The sequence below is a fragment of the Lontra canadensis genome, unplaced genomic scaffold (genome assembly GCF_010015895.1).
Source record: "Lontra canadensis isolate GAN:19392208 unplaced genomic scaffold, GSC_riverotter_1.0 scaffold21, whole genome shotgun sequence".
Taxonomy (NCBI): Eukaryota; Metazoa; Chordata; class Mammalia; order Carnivora; family Mustelidae; genus Lontra; species Lontra canadensis.
The window spans coordinates 266,829-294,504 of record NW_022631015.1 but is presented as its reverse complement, the minus strand read 5'-3'; the positions used below and the strand labels follow the sequence as shown (position 1 = coordinate 294,504).

At 40.8% G+C, this 27,676-nt stretch overlaps 1 long non-coding RNA gene across 1 annotated transcript; it reads left to right on the top strand.

The window, feature by feature from the left end:
• On the top strand, positions 1 to 26,641 carry LOC116870077. The gene is made up of 3 exons (XR_004383172.1): positions 1 to 36; positions 20,177 to 20,269; positions 26,537 to 26,641. It is a non-coding gene; the product is annotated as an uncharacterized LOC116870077 (long non-coding RNA).
• Positions 26,642 to 27,676: the final 1,035 nt, after the last annotated feature.

Here is a 27,676-nt window from a genome sequence, read left to right as displayed (position 1 = left end):
CCCAATGATCCCCCCACCCCCAGCACATGCTCTAAGGTGAGTAAATCACTCCCCCTCTTGTATGCCCACATGTTTTTCTAACTGCTGCTTCTATGCTGTATCTCTGTGGGGCTCTTTGTTATGCTGTCTCTTTACGTTTAGAGAGTCTACTCTCCCAGCTCTTCTGGAGCTGAACCCACTGATTTTCAAAGTTCCAGGTATTAAGCCCCACTGATTATTGCAGCTTTCTTGTTTTCAAAGCCAAATATTTTGTGGATTCATCTTCTCCATGCCTGGGGTGCTCAGTGTGAGGATCTATTTCTTTCTCCTCCCTGAACCTGTAGCATTCCTCCCTCTCATGCACAGTCCCATGTGTCTGTTTAGCCCTTGACCCTATCTCTGCCCTTCCTGTCCTCTTTGATGTGGCCTCTTCTCCACATTTAGCTGTGGAGAGTTTGTTTTGCCAGTTTTTGGGTCATGTCTGGGTTATTTACACTGCTATGGGTGTTTTCTATTTTTATCTGAGCTTAGGATCCTCCTACTCTGCCATCTTCCCCCAAATCCCACTTTTCTTATTTTTAATTGCTTTAAAAGACTGTCTAAACCCAAAAAAGGAAAAATATCTTCTGTATAAATATCTTATGTATATGTATAAAATATATAATGTAAATCCTACATTATATGTAAGTGATAAATTATTTGAAGGTAGACCATGCAAAATTGAATATGTTAATATAATAAACACTAAAGTAACCACTAACAAAGAACTTTTTAAAGATATTAATAAACCAACAGTGGAGATTATTTTAGTAGAATAATAAATACTCAATCCAAAAGAAGGCAGGGAAAAAAAGGAAAAAAAAATGAACAAAGAGCAAATGAAACAAATAGTAACAATTGGTAAGATGATAGATTTAAATCCAACCATAATCAATAATTATAATAAATGCAAAAGCCCTGATTAAAAAAACAGATTGCTGATGGAAGAAAGAGAGAGAGAGAAGGAAAGAAAGAAAGGCCCAATCATATTCTGTGTATAAAAAACTCACTTTAAAATATAAAGACATTGATACTCAAAAGTATAAAAATAAAGAAAGGTACACTTACAAACACTAATCAAAAGATAGCTAGAATGATTATATTAATATCAGGCAAAGTAATCTTTGGAACAAAAACTATTACCAATTATGAGTGGGAACATTATTTAATGACCAAAGGATCAATTCATCAAGAAGACAAAGTAATCTTATATGTGTATGTACCTAATAAAATTTTTGATTAATATAAAACAGAAGGGTTAAAACTGAGAGGAGAAATAAATGTATAGTTGTAACTGGATATTCCAACATTTGTCTCTCAGTAAGTGACAGAATAGACAGAAAATCAATAAAGATATAGAGAACCAGAATAATACTACCAATGAACTTCATATAATTGACATTTTTAGAACACTTTGCCAAACAACAGTATAATATACATTTTTTTCAAGTGCACATGGAACATTCACTAAAATAAAATATAAAACACTAAACAACACACTTCTAAATATCCCATATAGTCAAAGAGAAATAACAAGGTAACTGAAAAAAATATTTTTAACTAAGAAAATATGTTGTATCAGAATTTGTGGGACACGTTTAAAGCAGAGTTTAAATGGAAATGAATAGCATTAAGTGCTTATGTAAGAAAACAGGAAAGGTCTCAAATCCATATTCTAAGCTTTCACCTTAAGAAAACAGAAAAGAAGAGCAAATGAAATCCAGAGCAAACATGCGGAAGGAAATCATCAATATGAGACCAAAATGAATAAAATTGAAAACAACAAAATAGAAAAAATTAATAAAACCAAAATGTAGTTGTTTGAAAAAAATCAATAAAATTAATAAATCTATAGCCAGAATGGTATAGAAAAGAGAGAGAAGACACAAATTACCAATGTCAGGGATGAAAGTGGAGATATTCCCCTTATTCTACAGTCTTTAAAAGGATAATAAGGAATATTATGAACAGTTTTATGCCAGTACATTTGATATCATGAGTGAAATGTGTAAATTTGTTGCAAGACAAATTATCAAAGTTCACGCACGAAGAATTAGATAACCTAAGTAGATCTACATCTACCAAAGAATTTGAATTCACAGTTTAAAATCCTCCCACCTAAAGAAACCTCCAAGTTGAGAGTTTAATTCACTGGTGAATTCTATAAAACATTTAAAGAATTAAATTCTTTTGGAATGTAAAACCCATTCAAAATATAGAAGAGAACATTTCCCAATTCATTTTATAATACCTGTGTTACCCTGAAACCAAAACCAGATAAAGACATTACAAGAGAAGAAAACTTCTAACCAATATTCTTCATGAACATTGACCCTAAGATCCTTAATACAAGTTTGGCAAATTGAATCCAGCAATACATTTGACCCTTGTATAATATGGGCATTGGGGGCACCATGCAAGTTGAAAATCTGCATATGATGTTGGCTTCCCCAAAACCCAATCACTAATAGCAAACTCTTGATCAGGAGCCCTTCTAATAACATATACAGTCAATTGCATATATTTTGTATGTTCTATGTATTATATACTGTATTCTTACAATAAAGTAAGCTTGAGAAAAGAAAATCTTATTAAGAAAATCATAAGGAAGAGAAAATACATTTACAGCATACTGTATTTATTGAAAAATCCACATGTAAGAGAATCCACATAATGCAAATCTATATTGTTCAAGGTCAACTGCATATAAAAAGGATAAAATATGACCAAGAGGAGTTTATACCAGAAATGAGAGCTTGGTTCAATATCTGAAAAGTAATCAGTGTCGTTCCTCTTATCAAAAGGCAAAAAAGGAAAACTGTATGATCATTTCAGTAGATGCAGAAGTACACTAGCTTTGGAGTCAAACCTCAGCTCAAATTCCATTTCTGCTCCTCACATGGCCCTTGCCAAATAACATTATTGAGTAGCCTGACCTAAACACTGCATAGAGTAATTCCACCCTCATGCTGTTGGAGTAATGATTAGTGAAGACATCTATGAAGTGCTCAGAGTGCATTCTTCCCCCAGTGCCTTCTTTCTGAATAGCCTTGGCTTGAGAACTGGTTATGGGATTACTACATGAGGACCTTGGAAGCAAGAAGGGTCAGCACTTATCAGTGTTCTCCATTCATTGAGCCAGTGGGGCTGACCTCCTGACAAAAACAGCAGCAGCTTTCTCGGTTGGCCCTGAGGGGAGCTGTCTTGCTCTGAGGCCATAAATAGCAGGCATTATAGGATGAGGTCTCTTCCTGTGGGCTCTGTGCACAGAGGACAGCCCACAGCATGTCTGACCCCTTGCCAGAAATCCTGCCTCAGCCATTTCAAAATCCTGTGGGAGGCTGGACTTAATTCACTGAGCCACAGGGAGCACTTTGAGGTTTCTGAGCAGAGCAGTGACATGACCCAGAAGTGTTTGGAGTTGTTATTGGAAATCTGAATTGTACAGGTGTCAGATGTAACTCTGTGGAGAGCCTGGCATGATGAGGTCCTGGAATTTGCCAAGGAATGCTATACCAGAAAATGTACCTTGTAGTAAGGAACATTTCCAGGTTTCCTTGGATTTGGCCAGGACCATGCATGGCCTTTAATATTTGCAGGCTAAGACATCTTGTTGTGTTTCCTTGCACAGCTTGTTTGACTCTTCAAGGGAGGGGGCTCCCCTTTAGACAAACAAGGGAAACCCTCTTTGGGTCATTTTCTCTGGCCACATGGAAGGATGAGGAGAGATATGGGTGGACTCAAAGAGTGCACCCAAAGCGGGCACTCCCCCTCCAATCTGATGGATGATATTTCTGCCCCACTCTGGCCCCCTTTTGGCTTTAGAGTCCTTTGCCCTACTTCCTCCACTTCAGGGTGAGGTGTAAGGGCATGGGAGAAGGTTTGGATTATCCCCATGAGGTGTCCAATGGCCACGAGCAGGAGTCTCTGGGATATTGTCTGAAGCATTTGCACATTTGTCAAAGCTGAGTTAGGTGAAACTTCCATTTTTCTTTCAAAGACATGGTTGGAGTCTTTGGGGAAACTGACCCAAAGACAAAGACTCTTGGGTAGTTCAAGGTTAAAAGCAGGCCTCAGAGAATAACGACCAGGTTGGGTTAATGATATTACAATTTATAGAGCACATTGTATGGTGTCTGGGACATAATTGGTGTCCAGTAAATTTCAGCTCTGTTTATCTTTAATTATTTCTTACAATAGAAAAAAAAATGGCCAACAGCAAAGAGCCAATTAATAACCAACATAATAGCACTTAGTATAGACCAGGCACTACTTAAACTGGTTAACACATATGAATTCATTTAATCCTCCCAAGAACTCTATAAGGCAGGTAATATTGGAACCTCTATTTCATATTGGAGGAAACCAAGGCACAGAGAATTTAAGTGATTTTCTCAAAGTCCTACTGAAGGGACCCAGAAGATGTCATACAAACCCCTGCACCAATGACACACTCTGATCACATAATTCAGGGCTGCCTTATGCCTTCAGCTCATGTCACTGAAGTGTGTGTCAGGTTTTGGTCTCATTCACACTCCTGTGGGGTTGATTACTCCAGAACTACCAACAGCTGGCTATGGAACCAGTACAGATTTGTCTCAGCTGAGTTTAAGACTGCTATGCTTGTTTACCAAAAGCAAATAAAAAGAAACCCAGATGCTATATGAGGTATAGAAAAATCAATGGCATTTATTATTTCACTTAATGAGAAGCCTGTCAGTGGCAACTCTAGGGTTGATTATAAGTGACCCAGTGACAATATTAAGGACCCAGGTTACTGTCATTCTCAACATGTAGCTTTTCCTCTTAAAATGGTCCCTCAAGGTCCCAGAACACCTGTTATAAACAAAGGGAGAATATAGGGGCAAGAAAAAGAAGAGAACATTTGTGTCTCATATGTCTTTATTTTTAATTTAAATTCAATTAGCCAACATCTGGTACATCATTAGTTTTTGATATAGTGTGACATGATGAGCACTGGGTGTTATGCTCAACTAATGAATCATTGAACGTTATATCTCATATGTCTTTATTTGAGTGAGGCATTCTCAGAAGAAGACAAGACTACAGTTAGGCCATGTCTAGGCAAGAAGATAGATCTCTGCAACTGGCTTAGACTGAACAGCGTTCATCTTCTGGGCCTGGGGGAAACTCAACCTGCCCTATGTGATATAACCTTGGTTCCCTCATTAATAAAGTGAGGGGTCTCACTGATTTCCATTATTCTTTTACTTTTTTAAAGACTGTCTAGAAAGGCAATGTATTAATTTGCTAGAGTTGCCATAATAAAGGACTACAGACTGAGTACCTCATACAACAGAAGTTAATTTTCTCACAGTTCCTTGGCTAGAAGTACAAGATCAAGGTGCTGGCAGGTTTGGTTTCTCTTAAGAGCCACTCTCCTTGGCTTATAGCTGGCTATCTTCTCCATGTGTCTTCACATGGTCTTCCCTTGTGTGTGTCTGTGTCCCAAATTTCCTCTTATAAAGACATCAGTCCTATTGGGCTAGGGCCCACCCATATGACCTCATTTTAACCTAATCACCTGTATAAAAAGTCTACCTTCAAACACAGTCACATTCTGAAGTCCTGGGGGTCAATGTATGAATTTGTCAGGGGCTACGCAATTCAACCCAAAGCACTTGAGGCACATTGTGTGGCTTCTGGAGGGGACTTTGTGACCAAGCCTCGATGGCAAGTCCTCCAAGACAGTAGCCAAGGAAAGAGACGATTTTGAAAACAACATTTGAATGATGAGAAGGTGGTTTCAAGATTGCTGTGCTTATACTTCTGACTCTGTTTGTTAGAAGATTTTCCAGTAAACCTCCTTGTGAAAATGTGGGGATTTTTTTCTCCCATTGTTTTGCTGCCTGATCACAACCCAAACAGGTGAGTGGAACATCAGGGCTTGGCCACAGACGCATGACTAGAAGGCACTGTCGCTGCCTCTGTGTTTGTTGTTTTCAGGCACCCTTTCATCTGCCTCATTGTCTTTCTCTCTGGTTTAAATATAGAAATGAACCCCTGACATGGCACTTCAAAGGCAGCTTAGTTTCTGGGGCTTTTTGGACTAGGAGATTCTGGTGAAGGTTGCCATCCAGGGAAAGAAGGACTGCCTCACAGCCCTAGTATGGAAACTCACTGGTATGGAACTCTCACTGGTATGGAAACCATTCAGACCATCACTGGGTCAATCCTTCTCATTGTTGGATGCCTGAAAGCTCTTTTCAATGCAGTTCTCTCCCCATGTAGTAGAAATTATGAACTGACCTCTGGAATAAGGAATTGGTTTCTGGCAAAATTGCCAACTTTAGTAAGAGTCTTGTCATGACACCAGTGCACACAGAATGGCATACTCCAGGTAGTCAGTATGTTTCAAGGGACACTGGCATCTCCTACATTTCATGTATGCAGATACATCTTCTAAGATGCCTCCCTGAGGCCCCAATGCCTCTCCCTGGCCTGGACACTCAGTGTCATCCACAGAGTGCCTGCTGTTTGCATCCACACTGCCCATCTAGAGAAGGAAACAACCAAAGAGGTTCCCCTGTCTTCATCCCTAAAATAGGGCTTCAGATTGCTGCATATTGTGGTGCCCCACTCCCTCCCTAGCCAGGCGCCTTCGGGTTTCCCCAGTACCTCCCGGGGCTGCCACAGCCCCCTACCGGTGTTCCACTGGGGGCTTCTTGGTTTCTTGTAAAAGACAAGATTAGAGTAACCCCAAAGCTTTATTCCCACATTATTTCATAAACACAACAGGGAAATGCCAGTGACACGCAAGCCTTTCCTCAAACCACCTTGTTTTTTAGCTCTGCAATGGAAACACACCACTTCCTGCCACTGAGTCAGGCTCAGACGCAGTCCCCTTCTCTCTGGGCACCTGGCTTGCAGCAGCTGCTTAATGCCAGTGAAACATGAGTGCTATATCATTATTTCCACTAAAACTTTTTACTCTCCCAGTGGAACTCGACTATTCAAAAGGCTGGGCATTGGTGTGTGTGTGTGTGTGTGTGTGTGTGTGTACATATGTTTTTTCTTTTAAGATTGTTTAAGTCACTAGATAAGTGAAAAGAGGTAATGGGTGTTCTTACCCACTGACCACATGCCTAACATAGTAAATGTTTCCCCACTGAGGCTCACTGCCCAGCTGATGCCTGCATGTGGATGTCTCAACCTAAGTTAGCAAGTTTAACATGAGCCAAGAATGGTCAAGGACACAGAGAAAGGGAGTGGCTGGAGCTTGGGGACAGAATAATGAGCCCTGAGGTGATGATGAAAGTGGAGTCCATGGCCAGGTTGAGACTTCTCATTATTATCATTCGTATCTGCATGTCCTCCTTATTACTAAATTCTATCTGTTCTGTAACATTCTAGGTGCTGTAACCACAAGAATTTCTCCCATGTTGGCTCCCCTCTCAGAGCCTTTCAGAGTCCTCCCACTGCCTGTACATAGATGATATATACCAGGAGCATCCTCTATCTTTATGTCCCCTCTCCCATCCCCAGCAGAAGGTATCTACACTCTCCATCCTTCCAAACAGCATCTGCCTTGCAGGGACTTGTGTGGCAGTGAGCCAGGGCAGGCTGGCCTGGGGAAAGGATGAGGAGCTCATTCAGACAGGCAGAGGTCCCACCTAGAAGGCTATAGCACTGGCCAGGCAAGCATATGGCCAGGTCCTGGAAATGAGATCAGTAAGGTTTCAGAAGCCCAGGAGTCTGGGAAAACAGGAATTTTTCGTAGGAGTAGGAGTCTAAGAAACAGGTTCCAAATATTTCCATAAAAAATGCCACCTGGCATTGAGCTAGGTCCCCTGGCAGATGGGCTTTCTGAATGGAGGCAACGGGAGCCCACAGGTAGAAACGTTGGCCCATCTGGCCTAAATAGGAAGCTCCCTTGCAAGAAAGCAGCTCTGAGTGGCCCTGCCTGGGCTATCGCCTTCATTCCCTCTCCCAGCTGCGCAGTGAGCAATCACGCCTCATTCATTGCACCCAGACCACTCTTCTTCCAACCTGTCCACACTTTAGCTTCTAAAAAGCCCATGGTGACCCCAGTACTTTCACACTACCGACATGTACAGTGAACGTCTCCCCCATCCCCCTGTGCCCCAAATCCCTTTGCTGTCATTGCTCCAACTAGAAATTCCTACTGTCCCCTCCTGGAGGGGTGGATGTGCCAAAACCCATATCCAGCTGTTAGTCTGAGTCCCAAAGTTCCAGCTTCCCTAAATGCTTGATGACTCCAAGCCAGAGGGCCACAGATCTGGAGGGGACTTTCCTGACTGCCAGAGACAAAGCAGGATCCAGACCATGTTCACTGCTCCCCGAAGGACTGACTGTCCCTGCAGTTTTTCTGTCTGAATCTCCAATTTTAATACAATGCTAGACTGTGTTAAGGATAAGATATGCTGGTCATTGTCAATTCATTTTTTGCCATTTTTCTTTTAAATCATTTCCTAGAACAGTTCCTATAGTGGCTTCTGGAAAGGCCTGAACCTGAGCTCCTGGGCGAGACTCTTTAACCCTCATACCTGTTTTGTTCCAAAGACTCTATTTCATAACACCAAAGTTAAAAAACCACAGAAACCAACTTTACCAGCTAACAGGCATGAAGATGTTCTCCATTTTGTTTATTTACAGTGATTCTTATGAATCCCCTAATTTATCGCTTGAAACTCTGAAAAATCAGAAAAAGGAAAAAAAAAGTCACTACTGTCATCTGAAAGGGGAAAAACAAAAACAACTCTAAGCACACTTCACTCAGTCTGGGGTTTCTGAGCCCCGCCCGGAGCACTGGCTGCTTTTCCATTGTTTCTCTACTATGTAAGCCTCACTCTCTCTAGAACCATCCTCTCATTTCCTCTTCATGGGTGTTGTGGTTTGGTCTTTGATTTCAAATTCATTCAACATTCATTCAGCAAAACTCTGATGAGCATGTTATCACATCAATTCACTAAACACCTACTGAAAATCTGCTGTGCCATGTCCATCTGAGCTCCTGGGTCCCTCTGTGGCTCACCACACTGCCCTGCAGATTCCAGTCTTCCCCCAAGATGGGGGCTGAGAGAGCAGAAACTGGCTATGATCATGTCTTAAGCCCTGTTTGTTCAGTGGATGAAAGCATGTCATGCTGCTGCTCATGGAACTTGCCATTTATAAGCACTTGCTATAGCCTGGGATAAATCACAACTGCTCTGTGAGTCATGAGCTATCTATCACCTCTATTTACTGGATGATGGAAACTGAGGCACAGCAAGGCTAACTTGCTCATTCCAGGCACTCTGCTAATCAATGGCAGAATACAATACAATAGACAATACAAATATAGACCTTACCTCAAAGTGGGGGACATGAGAGCCACCCAAGAAAAGTCAAATACCACAGAGGCTAAATAAAAGCTACTAATCCTGGTGGGGGTTCCAAGGGCCAAGAAGAGCATTTGGTTTTGGTTTCTAAGGTAGTATTATGGGCTGAGTAATCGGGGAGTATTTCATGGTAGAGGGAGTAAATGACTCTAGTCCAGTGGATTGAAAGTATAGGAAAGAGTTAGTTTCAGTTCAAGAAAAGGAAACACTCTGATAATCTGAATCCTTGAATGAAAAGAGGGTTGTCCCAGGTGGAATATTTGCCCTTTCTGAAGAAAAAGTGAATGAGGGTGAATGAGGGTGAATGGTCCCTGGACAGGGATGCTGCACTGAGGGTCTAGGTCAGACAAATTTCATCCCACTCTGTGATCCATATAACCATCCCCTCTGCCTTCTACGATGTCTCTGGTATTTTAAGGGTCACTGGACTTCACAGCTCCTACCTGTTTCCCCAGCCCCTCCAGCCCTACACCATTATTGCCCCCACAGGGTTCTCCTGAGACTGTCCCCTCGTTCACCAAGCTGGTGCTGCTGCTGGTCAAGTCCTGGGCAGTGCAAGCTACCTCTTGACCCCCACCCTTCTGCCTCACTTCTGCTTTTGGGGATTAATGATGGTTGTGTGATAGCCAGCATTCCTGCTCTGGTACACTGAGGTTGTCATGTGATGTCTCAGGCTCTGCTTTGCCTCCCTGCTCCCAACATGGCTATTATCTCCAGGTACGGATTCAGCTTTGTTAGAAGGTTGTGGTTATAAGGGTCTTGGCAGTGCTGGGGCCCTGAGAACCTTCATCTCCACACTCCTTTTCCCTACCATTCTTTCCTCTATTTTCTGCTTTTTTGTTTTCTTCCATTGCATTCTTGTTCAAGTTGGTCATTTGAAAAAAAAAAACAAAAAAACAGGCACAATTTTTCCCCCCCTCCTGGTCTCTCTAGCACTGACTTTCATATATCTACACTTGACATTAGTTTCCACTTTTCATAATTCTGGCCAAAACATTTCCATCAAGACCCATTTCACTTCCTGGCTTTTCTTCTGGGGTGGATTGGGCACCTCCCTCACTACTTCCATATGTGATGGATGGCAGGTTCTGCACTGATATAGTTTGTGTTAGACAGTCTTCCCCACGCTTGAACTGAAAATACTTTCTTGGATGCTTGTAGCCTGCTGCTTTCCTGGACCTCTGTCTAGGGCAGTGGTTGACATACCCATTTTAGAGATGGGCTCCAAAACATCCAGTGACCTCAGCCTCACTCTTTCCAAAAGCATCACCAGAAAAGCATTCTTTCTTTTCCTTAACAGCACATACTGCTACTCTTGACAAAGTCAAACACATCCAAATCTCAAAAATTCTGAATCTTTATATTATGGAAAAATTTGAAACATACTTGAAAACACCTAGAAATAATACAATGAACTTCTGTGTACCCATCACCTTGCCTTAATAATGATCAAAGTGTTGTCATTCCTGTCTCATCCTTACTCCCCTTTAAAATATATTTTTATTTTTTTAATTTTTAAGAAAATTTTACCCAGTCTTTTTTTTAATTTTTAGATTTTTAAAAATTTCTTTTATTTTTTAAATTAAATTACATTTTTTTCAGTGTTCCAAAATTCATTGTTTATGCATCACACCCAGTGCTCCATGTAATACATGCCCTCAACAATACCCACCACCAGGCTCACTGCGTTCCCCACTCTCCCCCTCCAAAACCCTCATTTTGTCTCTCAGAGTCCACAATCTTTCATGGTTTGTCTCCCCCTCCGATTTCCCCCAACTCACTTCTCTGCATCTCCCAATGTCCTCTGTCTTATTCCTTATGTTCCACAAGTAAGTGAAACCAAATGATAATTGACTCTCTCTGCTTGACTTTTTCACTCAGCATAATCTTTTCTAGTCCCATCCATGTTGATACAAAAGTTGGGTATTCATCCTTTCTGATGAAGGCATAATACTCCATTGTATATATGGACCATATCTTCTATTTTTTGTTTTGTTTTGTTTGTTTTGTTTTGTTTTAAATTTTTTAAAACGTACTTTCACCGTAACAGTATTCATTGTTTTTGCACCACACCCAGTGCTCCATGCAATCGGTGCCCTCTACAATACCCACCACCTGGTTCCCCCAACCTCCCACCCCCCACCCCTTCAAAACCCTCAGATTGTTTTTCAGAGTTCATAGTCTCTCATGGTTCACCTGCCCTTCCAATTTCCCTCAACTCCCTTCTCCTTATCTTCTTTAGCCTTTCGTAGGTTGAAGGGCATCTTTGTTCCTTCCACGGTTTGGCAATTGTGGAGACATACAAATGGCTATCAGACACACGAAAAAATGTTAATCACCATTAGCCATCAGGGAGATTCAAATCAAAACCACATTGAGATACCACCTTACACCAGTTAAAATGGCCAAAATCAACAAGACAGTAAACAACAAGTGCTGGAGAGGATATGGAGAAAGGGGAACCCTCTAATACTGTTGGTGGGAATGCAAATTGGTGCAGTCACTTTGGAAAACAGTGTGGAGATTCCTTAAGAAATTAAAAATAGAGCTACTGTATGACCCTGCAATTGCACTACTGAGTAGTTTTGCACTTTTGGGGTAAACCCACTGATACAGATGTAGTGACAAGAAGATCCTCCTCCACCCCAATGTTCATAGCAGTAAAATATATTTTTAAATATGCACTGATTTATGAACTACAAAATAAGGAGCTAAAATGAATTCAGTAGCATTTATAAATAAACTTGCATTTGTTCTATCACAACAGAATCATATACATTTAAAATAGCAGTAAAATGTATATAGGATACTACGTATTCAACTATTATGTGCTTGATACTGCTATATATTCATAGACCTTTAGTAATATCTATGTAGCTATGGATCCAATTCTTTTTGTGTTGTTGCTTTTTAACATTTTATTTTGAAATCATGTAGATTTGCAAAAAAAAGTTGCTAAAATAATGTAAAGAATTCCCATATACCCTTCATCCAGTTTCCCAAATGGTAATACTTTATTGTGTTAGCATTCTATCTCTACATATAATTTTTTTCTGAACCAAGTGAGAGTATGTTGCATACATTGCCCTCCTTCCCCACTAAATTCGTCAGTGTGTGTTTACTACAATTAAAACAAAGACATTCTCTACATAACCACAACATAATTATCCACATCAGGAACTAATAATGTCTTATAATCTTAACTCTAGACAATATCATAATTTCAGCAATGATCTCACTAATGTTCTTTACAGAAAGGAAGAAAATCATTTTTCTGGCCCAGAGTACAATTGAGGATCTCATAGGCATTATCACCTGTCTTAAGCCTTTTCTAAACTCGGATAGTTCTGTATGTCTTTTGTCTTCATGACTTTGACATTTTTGTAGAATGTCCCTATTCCCATCATTATTATTATTAGCTGAAGTTCAAAAAGCCATGTCATTTCACTTGTAAATGTTTCTCACAGTAATACGTACTTTTCCCCTTGATCCCTCAGCATTAGGGGAAAACTGCTTCCTACCTGTAGATTTCTTGCATTCTCTGGGTGCAGAAGTATGGGTCTGAGATGTGGCTTTGTCCACTTCTCAGGGCTTGAGACCCCAGCAAGCCAGGCCTGCCCTCCTCACAAAGCACGCAACTGGACCTTAACTTGCTCTGTTCTCAATAACATGCTCCATTATTGCTCCATTATTGATCCTTAGAGAAGGATCCCCAGGGAGATGAAATACAAGACTGGTGTTTTAAAAGTCTTTTCCCCTTCCCCTCTCTAATTTCGCCCACTTTGTCTGCTTCAGTTTGGGCTCCCAGTTAGCTAGAAATTCTAAGAAAACCAAAAGCTGAACAAGAAAGCACCTGACATGGCTTGCAAGAGTGGTTCTCACCATGGCTCTGTCAACTGAGGCACCAGGAGTTAACTATGGTGACTGAACAGAGTTGGTAGTATAGCATTTGATTTACCCACATAAAATAACAATGCAGCTTACAGAGGAGCTGGAGGGGATCTCTGCCTGCTGCAAAGGAGAGGATGAAGTCTTCCTTCCCAAGCTCAGTGAAAGAGAAATACAAGTGTATTTTTTAAAGTTAGAGAGATAACCAGTAAGAGAACTAGAAATAGAGGGACAACAATAGGAGAAAGTGAGTGAGCATAGGACAGGTTTAAGAAAAGAAATCCTCAGGTCCAGTCCACTGGGGAAGTCAGTAGAACACTGCTTAACATTAATAACCCAGAAAACAGTGGTGCTTGAATGTTACAGAGGGACATGGAGGTATTTGCCAGGAGGATAGGTGAAAGAATGCCAAATATAGCTTCTGGGAAGCAGGCCTGGGGGGAGAAGATGTACCAGGACTGTTTCTTTCCATTGTAGGCCTTCTCTTATTCTTTGATAATTTACCATGCATAAATTATGTTGAAAATTAAAAAAAAAAAAAAAGACCAGTGAACTAAGAATTAGAGAAACTGAATTCTTGTCTTTGTCTTACCAGTTACTAGCAATCAGCTATTATCTTGGCAATAGTTTTCTGCTTCTTGCCTACTTGGCTTGCCTACCCTCTCAGAGTCCATTGTAAGGGTCAAGGAAGATAAAGTGCATTTAGGTATTTTGTCAGCTGTGTGTTGCAGCTAGTCCAATAGTAGCAGTAGTATTGCAGTATTGTCATTATTAGAAGAGGGAGAACAAACATGTGAAAAACAGTCCAAAAATAAAAATAAATAAATAAGGACACTAATGAGAGCCATGCAATACCATTTAAACAGAGGAAGTAGGTTTATAAGGGAAAATCTGAAGCACCCCAAGATAAGGTGGAGGTGATGGTCTCAGAGAAGACATCCTACCCTTGGGGAAAGCAAAGCCTCAATATGTATATATAATCATTCCAACGGGCATGCCTTTGAACCATCATTCCACTTGTGAAAATGTATTCTTTTGGAAACAAATATTGATATACAAGAATATATCTAACAGAGCCAATGTAAATGTTAGAGAACTAAGTAATGAAATATGGTACTTAATATCACTATAACATTTTATGAATACTGTAGTAAAATGGAAAATGTTTATTATATTAGAAGCAGACAATAAAATTATAGTTATGATTTATACTACAATTCCAGCTATACAAAAATGCATGAATATGGACAATGAAGGGAAAGGTATAAAGAAAGTTAAAATATTTATTGTGTTAGAAAGTATATAATGGGAGATTGTGTTCTAAATTTTCATTCATTTCTTTATTCAAAAGCCATTTAAGTCTCCATGCTGTACCAAGCACTATGTGGGCCAACAGAAAGCCCTGCACTCCTGGGCCTCAGGGTTTAGTAATGCAGTTTTTTTAATTATTATTATTTGATAGAGACACAGTGAGAAAGGGAACACAAGCAGAGGGAGTGGGAGAGGGAGTGGCATGCTCCCACCAAGCAGGGAACCCAATGTGGGCTCGATCCCAGGATGCTGGGACCATGACCTGAATAGAAGGCAGACGCCCAATGACTGAGACACCCAGGCACTCCTAGTAACACAGTTTTAATGCCACTGTAATTGTGCTAAGAACTGCAAGAGAAAGGATGAGGATGCCATGGCATTTTCTTCACAAAAACTTTTTTTTAAAATTTTTTATTTCTTTTCAGCGTAGCAGTCATTATTCATTGTTTTTGCATCTCACCCAGTGCTCCATGCAATCTGTGCCCTCTCTAATACCCACCACCTGGTTCCCCCACCCTCCCAAAAGAGGAATAGTCTTTGCTATGGAGTGAATTTGCCCCCCCCCAAATTTTGATGGTGAAGCCTTAACCCCCAATATGATTGCATTAGGAGATGGGGTCTTTGAGAGATGATCAGATCATTGGGGCCTTCATGAATGGGATTAGTGCCCTTCAAAGAAGTTTTTGAGGATACATTTGAAGACAGTGGGGAAAGAGCTGTCTACAAAACAGGGAGTGGGACCAGATACCAGGTTAGCTGGCACCTTGGTCTTATACTACCAGCATCTAGAAATGTGATAAATAAATATTTAATGTTTAAACCCTCCAGTCTGTGGTAATTGTGTTATAGTAGCTCAAATGAACTAAGTTTCTGATGAGGGAACATGAAGACAAGAATGGCTGTCCTTGCAATTAGGAGGTGACGGTGGGGATGAAGGCTGGAAGAGACAGACTTAGAATAGAGTATTTCACAAATAATGCAGTGAAATTATGAACCTTATTTTCCCAAGAGTTGTGAAATATGAATATACAAATACATTTTCAGGGTACCTGTGTGGCCCAGTCAGTTAAGAGTCTGCCTTTGGCTCAGGTCATGATCCCAGGGTCCTGGAATCGAGCCCCATGTTGGGCTCTCTGTTCAGTGGAGAGTCTACTTCTCGCTCTGCCTGCTGCTCCCTTCCTTGTACGCACTCTCTTTCCCTCTCTGTCAAATAAACAAATAAAATTTTTAAAAATAAAAACCAAAATAGGCTCTCAAAGCTTTAGATACACTGACCCAATAATAGACTCATCCATGATGACTGAGGGAGGGCCTGTTGTCCCCAGATAATGACACTGAGACAAGAATCATGAGCAAGTGTCTGGGAGGTGATGTAGGATGGGGAGTGGAGAGCGAGGCAGGGGAGGGAGGGAGGAGGTCAGTTGTGGAGGTAGGTGTTGGACACTGAAAGTAGTTGGCAGTATCAGAATCCACCCTATCAATGAAGGCAAGGAAGTTAGGGCATCTGTTCTCCATTCCCACATGCTGTGGCCTGGGGGTTCCCTTTTTGCCTTACTGCATACAGGTGGATCTTAGGTCAGAAGCTGATGGGGAGCACATGGAAGATATGGGCCGGACCCCACAGCTAAGAGGAGAGTCCCCGAGCTTGAATGGGGACAGAACAAAGGGTGGTCCTACATCTTTGGGAATTAGGCCAGACCTTTGCCTAGTGGAGTCCTAAACTGGGAAGCTGCCTGCTTGGGGCAGCACCCTAGCTCCACAGGCAGGAGTACTTCTCACTGGTATTTTTTAGCTGGTAGTAGTGGTAGGGGTTAGAGTTTCCCTGAAGTAAATTCCATCTTATTCCATGCATTGACTTCATCATGCACTGTTTGCAGATGGACACATCTGGAAAGAGCTGCAATAACCTGCCCCAAGGAAGTCACTAAGGGGAAAATCAGAAACACCTGCTCCTGCCTGCTAAACTCATTGCCTGTCCTCAGACCTGGGCCTCTCCCAGAAGGCAGCCAGGCACACATGGCCCATACCTCCTTAGTCTACTCTGAACCTACCTCCCGCCTGCACTCCAAACATTTGCAAACAGGATGTGACTAGTGGGCCACACCATTTGGAGAGGCTGGTTCTGCTACCAGAATAGTGGATGCTGGACAATGAAGAGGTCATTGTTGAGAGTAGAGGATTGAAAGAGATTGGAGGAAAGGATTTATGGCAGGCCAGAGTATGTCTCAGCAAGACCTTCAGTCTTGGGCAAAGTGGGATAGGTCATCCTGCACAGCTGAGAAATCCTAGTTGTGTAATATTCTAGTATGACATGGTACTGTCAGAGAATGAAAGCCTTCCCAGGGCCCTTTACTGTAATTCAGGGGATTTGAGAAGTCTTCCCTTCCCTTAGCACTTCCACCAAACTTTCACCTGTTAGAAAGTTCTAGAACATGGCTAATCTTGCTCTCAATTTCTCTGATTCCTTGAATCTAAGCTACCTGAGAAGGTCACTTAGCATTTATTCTTCCCATTTTTCCTATTGCATAACCACAACCTGGGAGCAAGTAAAGAAGCAAAGGAAATGGCATATTAAAGGGGGAAGAAAAGGAATATGAAGGTTGAAATAGTTAATTATGCCTATGACAAATGCAGTGATGGGGGCCATAAACACAAGAAAAGAGTGAGTGACTGACTAGTTCTGATTGGCCTGGGACCTTCACATTTTTACAACAGAAATTCCTGGATTACCTGGATGGCAGTCAGTGAAGCGTTTGACTCTTGGTTTTGGTTCAGGTCATGATCTCAGGATCTTGAGATCAAGCCCCGAGTTAGACTCTGAGCTCAGTGCAGACTCTGCCTGAGAACCCCTCTCCCTCTACCCCTTCCACTCATCTCTCTTTCTCTCTCACTCTCTCTCTAAAATAAATAAATAAATCTTAAAACAAAACAAAACAAAACAAACAAAATAGAAATTCCTGGGTCCCAGAACCTCCTCAGTCAGTCCTGGGCAATCTGGGGTGGTGGCCACCCTACATCTATGAGAGATCCTTGTGGTGGCATGTCTTGGTGTGGAGGAAGTACTAACAGAGAATGGAAACCAAACCAACAGATTCATTTCAAGCATCAGAGGGAAGGACAGCAAATGCATCCCCTACCTGGTGCATGAAGGGCAGGCAGGTCTGGAGCTAACTATCACTCAGCCCTGTCTGCCCTCCTCAAACCCCCCTGTTTGATGGACTCATTTAATCTCCTCCCTAAGCATATAAGAGGTAAAACAAAAAGCAAAAAACAAAACAAAACAAACAGAAAAAAACACATGTTTGGAGCTCAACCGGGCAACTCTCTGCAGCTTGAGGACAAGAGCAGGACATGGGTTGCTGGGCTGGAAGGGCAATAGGATTAGAGGAAGGAATCCCAAGGCAGCTGGCAGCAGAACCTGACTATGATGGCCACTGGTGCAACAGGTGGAAGAAGCCCTTGTCCACACACAAGTTTCCAGGATCCCCTTGTTTAGGAAAAGGAGACTGTGGCTATTGCATATTAGCTCTTGGCCTACTTGGAGGTAACACGTATCACTTGTTCGCACACCTCATCCATCAAAGTAAGGAATATGGTTGTGCTAATCTGTAAAGATAGCAAGGGAGTATAGTCTTACTTGGTGCTTGCAAGGTGAAGAACCAGAGCATTTGTCAACAGCCTGAATGATTTCCATGAGAGGAAGTTAATTTTGTCTTAAGCAATGTGAGGGCAATACTTCCAAACCATAAATGGCAGGATGTCCATAGCCTTACCAGCAACCCAGTTTCTCAAGGCAGCTGCAGAATGGAAGCCTGCTCCTCATGTATGGGGATGTGCCCAGACTGGTAGTTTGAAAGAATGTGCTGTGATCTGAACTGCACCTATGTTTTGATACAAGATTCCTCTTGTGAACCCCAAGGGATAGAAATAAATACATGCAGTAAAAGTAAAAGTACTTTGTTGGGTGAAATGTTCGGGACAAATTTTAGATACGTCATTATTACCCAAGTCATGGTTTACAGATTAAAAAGTGCTAATTATTACAGAAGATTTTGATCTCAACTACACTGCCTGGTGGCTATATTGAGTCCATCTTGTAACTGTCTTTTCAGAAGAGCTGCTCCAAACACTCTTTCCTTGAGTTTCTTTCAGTTTCCACAACGAACTTTGGCAGGGAGTGGTTTTGTTACACCCCTATCAGCAGATAAATAGAGCTCTCCTGGGAAATTAAATTTCCTATGTTTTCTAATATTGCGTGATGCTCTTTTTGGCCATATTTTTAGAAAATGAATATGCACTAAAATCTGATTTTCAATGCAACTAGATCAGCAGAATGTATTTGGTGTATTTATATCAGGGAGTATTAAGGTTATGTTTTCTCTGGTAAACCCAGATGAATCTAAACAATGCAAACTGATAGATTTTTAATATAATCTTCAATTGGTTTTCATGATGTATTTATGTTAAATAAAAGGTTTTTCAGGGGTGTGTGTGTGTGTGTGTGTTTAAGATTTTATTTATTTATTTGAGAGAGACAGTGAGTGCGTGAGAGGGAGCGAGCATGAGCAACCAGAAGGCAGAGGGAGAAGGAGAACCCTCGCTGAGCAAGGAGCCAAAAACAGGGCTCATTCACAGGACCCTGGGATCATGACCTGAGCTGAAGGCAGATGCTTAACAGACTGAGCCACCCAGGTGCCCTGAGGAATTGCATGCTTCTAAAATTAACTTATTTCTCAGTGAGATGACAGGGATTTATTTCAAAACAATCCTGGGGTTAGGAGTCAGTGGGATGCTCACAAATGGAACAAGACTGGCCATGATTAGAGAATTATTGGAGCTGGTAATGAGTTCATAGGCTCACTGTGCTATCCTCTCTATGGCAAAATATGCTTGAAATATAATAAATGATTTTAAAGTCATTGTATTGACACTTTGAGTAGATAGGTTCGTTTAAGGCAATTCCTGGTGCCACTGTCGGTAATGAAAAGTGGTTAATGAAGTCCAATACCAAGGGACTAAAAATAGTTTTCATGGTTTTTTAATGGTTGAAAAAAAAATCAAATCCTGTGGCCTGAATTTGACCCATGAGCTGAAGTTTGTAGACTTTTTATATAATATCACATAGAGACAAATCTAAGACAAAAATGAAGGTAAGAGACATCTCCAGTCAGCATAGCAGCCCCATTCTGGTGCCCAGTCTCATAAAACATAGAAAATTTAACATCTACTAATAAAGTTCAGTTGGAGCCATGCTCTCTCAATTTCATGTATATTTGTGGTTGCTTTCACACTCCAAAAGTGCCCTTGAGTACCTGTGACTACATAATATCCTCAGTTTTCCATCTTGGCCCACAAAACCTAAAATATTTACTATCTGGAATGTTATAGAAAACATTTGCCACCCCATGTGCAATATACAATATCATGATATGTATATTATAATATATATTGTGAGATATATATATATATATATATATATATATATATATATCTCATAGCTACTTATTTATTTGTTTCTTTATTATCTATATCCCCAACTACATTGCAAGTACCTTGATGGCAATTGTCTGGTTGTTTAATACTGTTTTTTCCTGCAGAGAGGACAAAAAAGTGCAAGAAGACCATGGGCTTTGGGGCCAGACTGCCTGGAGTTGAATCTGAGTTCCTCTTTAAAAACTGTTTGAACTTAGGTAATTTATCTGACCTCTCTCTGGCCATCGTTAAAATAGGCTGATCATCCCATCTGTAAAATGGGATGATGATAGTACCTCCACAGAGTTATTTTCATGAACTGATAAGCTAATACCTGTAAATACTTGCTTTTTATATGTTGCTATGTTTATTATCCTCAAAGCAGCCTGAATTCACATCAGCAGAGCGCTGACAACAGCAGAGTGCAATCAGTATCCTTTTACTTAACTTTCCTAGATCTCCTTTCCTTGACCTCCCCCCACCCAAAGCCAATCTGTCCAAAAGGAATATTGAACTCTCTAACTCTTGCCAGGTTGCTGGAGATTTCATATAACGGGATTCTCCTGACATCACAGAAGAATGGCAACCACTGGCTGCTGGGGCTCCCTGGGACAAAATGCAGGGGTCCCTCTCTGGACACAACTCTGGGGAGGTCCATGCAGTGTGTTTGTTTTCACCACTGTCTCCTGTCAATGTGCCCTCCTACAAAATGTGACTAAGGACACATTGTCTTTGATGAAGCCTGCCCTGAAAATGTCTGCAGACTGGTGTACTGACTCTGGGCTCCTACTGTCACTGCACACACCCCTCCTTTCCAAGAACTCTATTTGGTTAAAATTGCATCTTACATCTGTCTGTCTCTAACTTAAAGAAAATAAAATCCTGGTGTGTTACAGGAAAAATGCCTGGTTCCCCCCCCAATTCATATGCTGAAACCCTAATCCCCAAGCTGATGGTGTGAGGAGGTGGGGCCTTTGATTAGGTCATGAGGTCTCCACCCTCATGTGATTAGTGTCCCTGTAAGAGAGACCCCAGAGAGCACCCTCTACCCTTCTACCATGTAAGGACACAGAAAGAAGACAGCTGTCTATGAAGCAGGAAGCTCACACTAGGCAATGTCTCCAAGAAAAGAAGCAGAGCTAAAATAAAAATAAAGCAATGATTGGGGTCTCAGAATTACAATTACGAACACAGATTTGGACAGCAACCCACATAGTGACCCCTTGGGGAATAAAAGTTAAGGGTTTTTGTTTTGTTTTTAAGTTTTATTTATTTATTTGACAGACAGAGATCACAAGTAGGCAGAGAGGCAGGCAGAGAGAGAGGAGGAAGCAGGCTCCCTACTGAGTAGAGAGCCCGATGCGGGGCTCCATGTCGTGGGGCTTAATCCCAGGACCCTGGGATCATGACCGAGCTGAAGGCAGAGGCTTTAACCCACTGAGCCACCCAGGTGCCCCAAAGTTAAGGGTTTTTAAAGACACAGGGGAGTACTAGTATATATTATTTACAAATAATTTGTTGGGTTTTGTTTTGCTCTGTTTTGTCATTTTTCTTCAAGATTTTACTTAAATTCCAGTTAACATACAGTGCAATATTGGTTGCAGGAGTAGAATTGACTGACTCATCCCTTACAAACAACACCCTACGCTCATAATAACAAGTGCCCTCTTTAATACCCATCATCCATCTAACCCATCCCCCTGCCCACCTCCCCTCTAGAAACCTTCAATTTTTCTCTACCTTTAAGAGTTTGTTATGGTTTGTTTCCCTCTCTCTTTTTATCCCCCTCCCATATGTTCATTTGCATTATTTATTAAATTCCACATGTGAGTGAAGTCATACAGTATTTGTTTTTCTCTGGCTGACTTATTTTGCTTAGCATAATACACCCTAGCTCCATCCATGTCATTGCAAATGACAAGATTTCGTTCTTCCTAATGGCTGAGTAACATTCCATTGTATATATACACCACATCATGTCCATGATAGACATTTGGGATCTTTCCATAGTTAGACTATTGTTGATAATACTGCTATAAACATCAGGGTGCATGTGCCCCTTCAAGTCTGTATTTTTGTAGTCTTTGGAAAAATACCTAGTAATGCAATTGCTGGATTGTAGGGTAATTCTATTTTTAACTTTTTGAGGAAGTGGCTGCACTAGTTTGCATTCCCACCAACAGTGCAAGAGGGTGCCCCTTTCTCCACATCCTTCCCAATACCTGTTGTTTCTTGCATTGTTAATTTAAGCCATTCTGACAGACGTGAGATGATATCTCAGTGTGACTTTAATTTTTATTTCCCTGATGATGAGTGATGTTGAACATTTTTTCATGTGTCTGTAAGCCATCTGGAGATCTTCCTTGGAAAAATATCTATTCATGTCTTCTGCCCATTTCTTAACTGGATTATTTATTTTTGGGGTATTGAGTTGATAAGTTCTTTATAGAGTTTGGATACTAACTCTTTATAGCATATGTCATTTGTCAATATCTTCTCCCATTCCATAGACTTCCTTTTAGTTTTGTTGATTGTTTCCTTCAATGTGAGGAAGCTTTTTATCTTGATGAAGTTCCAAAATTCATTTTTGCTTTTGTTTCCCTTGCCTCTGGTGACGTGTTGCTATGGCTGAGGTTATTTACAAAGAATTTGGATTGGTATTGATTGCAAAAAACGAATCTTGACTGAATATAATTGGTTGCTAAGGCTGTCACTAAACAAAGTTCCCTACTGTAGAAAGTTACAGGTGTAAATTTTGGGCTGAGTCCTTGGAATACGTGAAGTTTGGCCCAGTTCAGAAGTTCATGGTTCCTCCTGGGAGCACATATATAAGGCTCATCTCCTTCATGGCTTCCCAGCTCCATCTTAAAACTCTTTGACATAAATGACTCCATTTTTTTTTCATCTTACACAGCACCAAGTCTGCCAGCATCATCATCTTGGACTCCCCAGCCTTCAGAACTGTGAGAAAATACATGTTTGTTGTTGGTAAGCTACCTAGTCTGTGGTATTTTGTTATACCAGCCCAAATGAACTAAGACAGAGTGGAACTTTAGAACAGTATAGCTAGTGTGGAAAACAGTATGGTGGTCTCTCAAAAAATTACCCATAGAATTAACATATGATTGAGCAATTCCACTTCTGGATATATAGCCAAAAGATACGAAAGCAGAACCTTGAAGAGATATTTGTGTCCTCATGTTCATAGCAGCATTATTCACAATAGTAAAACATGAAGCAACCCGAGTATCTATCCACTGTAGGATAAATGGATAAACATAATGTGATACATGCATATAATGGAATAGTATTCCATCTTAACAAAGAAGGAAATTCTGACATATGCTACAACATGCGTGAACTTTGAAGATATTGTGCTCAATGAAATAAGCCAAACACAAAAGGATAGAAACTGTATGATTCCACTCACATGAGGTACCTAAAGTAGTCACAGTCATAGACACAGGAAGTAGAATAGTTGTTGCCAGGGGCTGGGGGTGGGGTGAAGGATGAAGACTTAGTGGATACAGAGTTTCAGTTCTGTAGGATGAGAAGACTTCTGTGGTGTCGGTTTTACAACGTGAATATACTTAATACCACTGAACTGTACAGTTGAAAATGGTAAATGGTAAATTTTATGTTGTATGTATTAAAAAAAAAGATTAAAGTCCAAGTTTCCTTCATATCCCTATACTCTGTACCTGGCTCAGAGCCCGATATCCTCCTTTGGAATGCTTTCCAGAGCAGAACTTAGCATGTTCTTTTGAATATTCATGGTAGTTGCCAATGAAATTGATTTGAAGAAACAGCCAAATATTACTCTGGGTCAAATCAGCAGAGAGTGTTTAGTTCAGAAGTCATGCGTGGCAACAAACTGATATAACTGTGGAGCCCAAAAGCAGATGCTCGCATGTGTGACCACCACCAAGTGTTTGCAGTTTCATTCATGGAACAAGTGTTTCCTGAGCCAGGAGCCCACGACCAGGCCCTGACTGGGTCCCAGAAGTCAAAGAGCATGGGCTCTTTCCTGGAGAGCTTCCCAATCCTATATGCAAAATTTAGTTCTATGATTCTTAAAGTGGCATCCAATGCCTACTGGCTTTACTCCATCTGAAACTCTGGAGTTAGAAGTCCTGCCTCTGCAACTTTGCAAACCTGAACATGGGCTGTAATACCTTGTATTCATAAAAATTTATTTCTTTCCCTTTCTAACCCAAAGTAAATGTTAATCAAAAACAAATGAGGCCAGCGTGTGGGCAAATTGCCTCTTGCATTTCAGCTTATGCCAATGAATAAGGCCAAGGATTTTGGGGAAACCACACAGCATTTCTAATAACTGAAGAACTGTGTTTGACCTGGGCGTTTTCCCTGTAAAAGCAGACAGTTGATCAAGTCTTCATGAAAAATGATCATTGGTGGAGGAATGAGTCACTGATCTCTGACCACTCACATTGGCTATGGGATAGCTACCTCTTCATTGGTCTTTGTTGCCTTGTTGCCTTGCACAACTAGGAGGGTCTCATAGACAACCCCACTGGCATAAGGAATAGCAGATACTGCACAGCAAAGAAAGGGTCTCTGTGTATTCTTGATGGCCAAAGTGAATTGAATTAACTCTCTTTAGAAATCATTTTGCTCACCTGTACCCCTGGGGATAAAAATATATTATATGTTTATAAAAAATAAAATAAAAAAAAAGAAATAATTTTGCTCATTCCACAATTAAGGGAATTCTCATGTTAACTATAAAAGATTCTGAGTGCATGTGACCTGAGGTCCTGCACAAATAATCCATCTAAGATTAGTTACCTCTCCCCAAAAAGATGTTATCTTTTAATATCTCTGGAATCTCCTCCCCGCCTTCACTTGTGGGGCAGAGCCCAGTACAGCAGTGCAAGCCCAGTTTCTCTGCCAATCTTTATTGATTATCAGTGATAGCTTTTGTTGGTGGCTGGGGATATAGAATGAGGAAGACAAAGCCAGTACCAGCAGCAGCTCCAACTATAAAAGTGGAAAGAAAATGTTGAATGGCTAGGGTCCTCACCGCATCTTCAAACCAAAGCTCTGTTTCTACACTTCTTGGGGAAGCCAGCAGGTAAGTGGGCCAAGGAAAATGTGGAATTTTGACTTTTCTTGAGAATACCTGGCTGGAGCTGCTGAAGATTTACTGGGTTTTGGCATTTTGAATTTTGTTCAGCAAGATAGAAATGCCAAGGAAGGAGAAAGGAACATGAGGGTTTGATGTTGGATGCAAAACAGCACTAGGTGGACACCTCAGGGGTACTTGTCCCCTGCAATCCACTTTCCTCCTTCCTTTCTCTGCCCCACCCCATCCTACAGCACATTAGTTGGCAGTCATGGCCTCAAAGAGCTGATGTCCAGGCCCAACTTTATACTGTTCAAATGTGGTCTCAGCTTCCACATCTATAAAGAACAAACAAACTAACATTTGATCTTTGAGGTGCCTTCCAATGTAAACTGCTCAAGGTACTCTGCCATGGCCTGCTTAGAAGTTTGCTTCTATTTTCTGATTATTTCTTGACTTCGAAATGTATAAGCTCTGCAAAAATTGTTAGTGACAGCAACTTCTGTCTTTTCCTTTTTTTTTTTTTAAATTTAAATTTGGTTCTTCTAGGAATATTAGCTACTAGAAAAATAGAATTCTATGACATTCTTCAGAAGGGAAAATTATTTTTCTGAGATCTGAAGCCACCAGAATTAACTACCTTTGATGTATATTAATAAAAAAACCTTACATGCATAAAATTCACTCTTTCTGGTGTAGAATTGGGTAACCACCACCAGTTAGGAGTCTGGACAGTCCCATCATTCCCCAAAACTTCCCCCCCATTCTCATACCCAGCATCCACTGATTTCTTCTCTGTCTTGATAGTTTGTTGCCATTTTCAGAATGTCATGTAAGTGGAATCATCCAGTAAGTAGCTTTTGAGTCTCACTTCTTTTACTTAAAAAAAATTCATTTAAGGTTAATTCATGTGTATGTGAAAATAAGTTTTCAGTTTTCTTGGTTAAATGCCTGGAAGTAGGTTATTTTGATCATATATTAAGTGCATGTTTAACTCTATAAAAAACCAGCAAACTGTTTTCCAAAGTGGCTGTAGCATTTTGTCTTCTTACCAACAACATATGGGGGTTTTGGTTGCTCTACATCCTTGCCAACATTATTTTTGTTAGGTTTTTTCTTTCTTATTTTAGACATTCTAATAGGTATATGGAATCCTTTGTAGTTTGAATTTTAATTTCTCTGATGACTGATTATCTAGAACATCTTTGTAGTGCCTATTTACCATCCATATATCTTCTTCGGTGAAAGTTTATTAATGAAATACTTTAAACATACAGATACTAATAGAACAGATGTCCACCTGCCTAGCCACCACTAACCTCTATGAGATTTAGCAACTGCTCTGAAGTTGCTATGTATAATTCCCATCAATATTTTTGTTCACTTACTATTTTTGTAGATACCCACAAACAATTTGCTGGAGCGGTAGAATGAAAATGGATTATTTCTGGAAAAATACAATGGAAATGGAGATTGCTACCCATTTTAAAGATTACCTTTTCAAACCCATGTCTTCTGACAGCCTCTGTGAGATTGGAAAGGCTATGTCTGTTCTGTTGTTTAACAGCTCTGATTTTTCTTTCATAGTTTGATTGTTTGCATGGTGGCTAGGATGTGAGCATAACCTCTGGTGGATGTGGTCTCACCAAACTGTCTCTTCTCAGTTCTTTGCAAGGCCATGACTGTTCCTATGAGGTTGTGGTTTGAGGTAGCTACTGGATTTGACCCTGACTGCATGAATACTAGAGGCAAAGTTCTCTGGAACTCTGCTTCTCCTACTGCACTGCAGCAGGATGTAGATGTCAGGGCTCCACACTCCATTTTCACCTTTACCATAGACATGAGTCCTTGCCTCATGCTTGAACTTTTGTAACTCATTAGGAAAGACTCATATGGAAATGGATTGTGGTGGCAATTCTCCATGGAGCTGAAGCTGATTTAATGGATTTGTCTAGTGAATAAGGGTAATGCCATAGCATTGACACCAATGGGTACCAACCAGGAGTCGGCTAGCTGCAAAATATGTTTCCATGGGCATCTGGGCAAAAAGACATGGATGAAAGAGCCCAAAGTCACTCATCACTGGGAAAATAATTTTGCTCAAGCCCTAGTGCTAGTAGGTCAAGGTTTTAGGCTTTGTGGGAGCCCAGCATGTTTCAAGGCCTCTTTTAGGTGGTGGTGACACCCAGAGGAGAGAAGAATCATTTCCGGTTATAAATGTTGTCCTAGGAGAGTTATAAGGTGGGTCTCATTTTCACTTGGCTTTGTGGTACAAGTGAGGCAACCTCAGTCCTCAGAGAGAGGCTCAGGAACCCATAAACAGATACACAACTTTCACAAAACAGTGATAACAGAATCATGGATGAGTCACAGTGGGCCAAAGCATTTAGCTGGAATCTAGCACAGATGACTATTTCATTCATCTACTCCCCCCGTTTCTTTCCTGACCTCTTCCAGTTGTCTCCCCAGACCTGTAACATCTTTATCCTCTGCCTTCCCATTGTTTTATCTTTTCCCGCTTATTGGACTTGTTTTATCA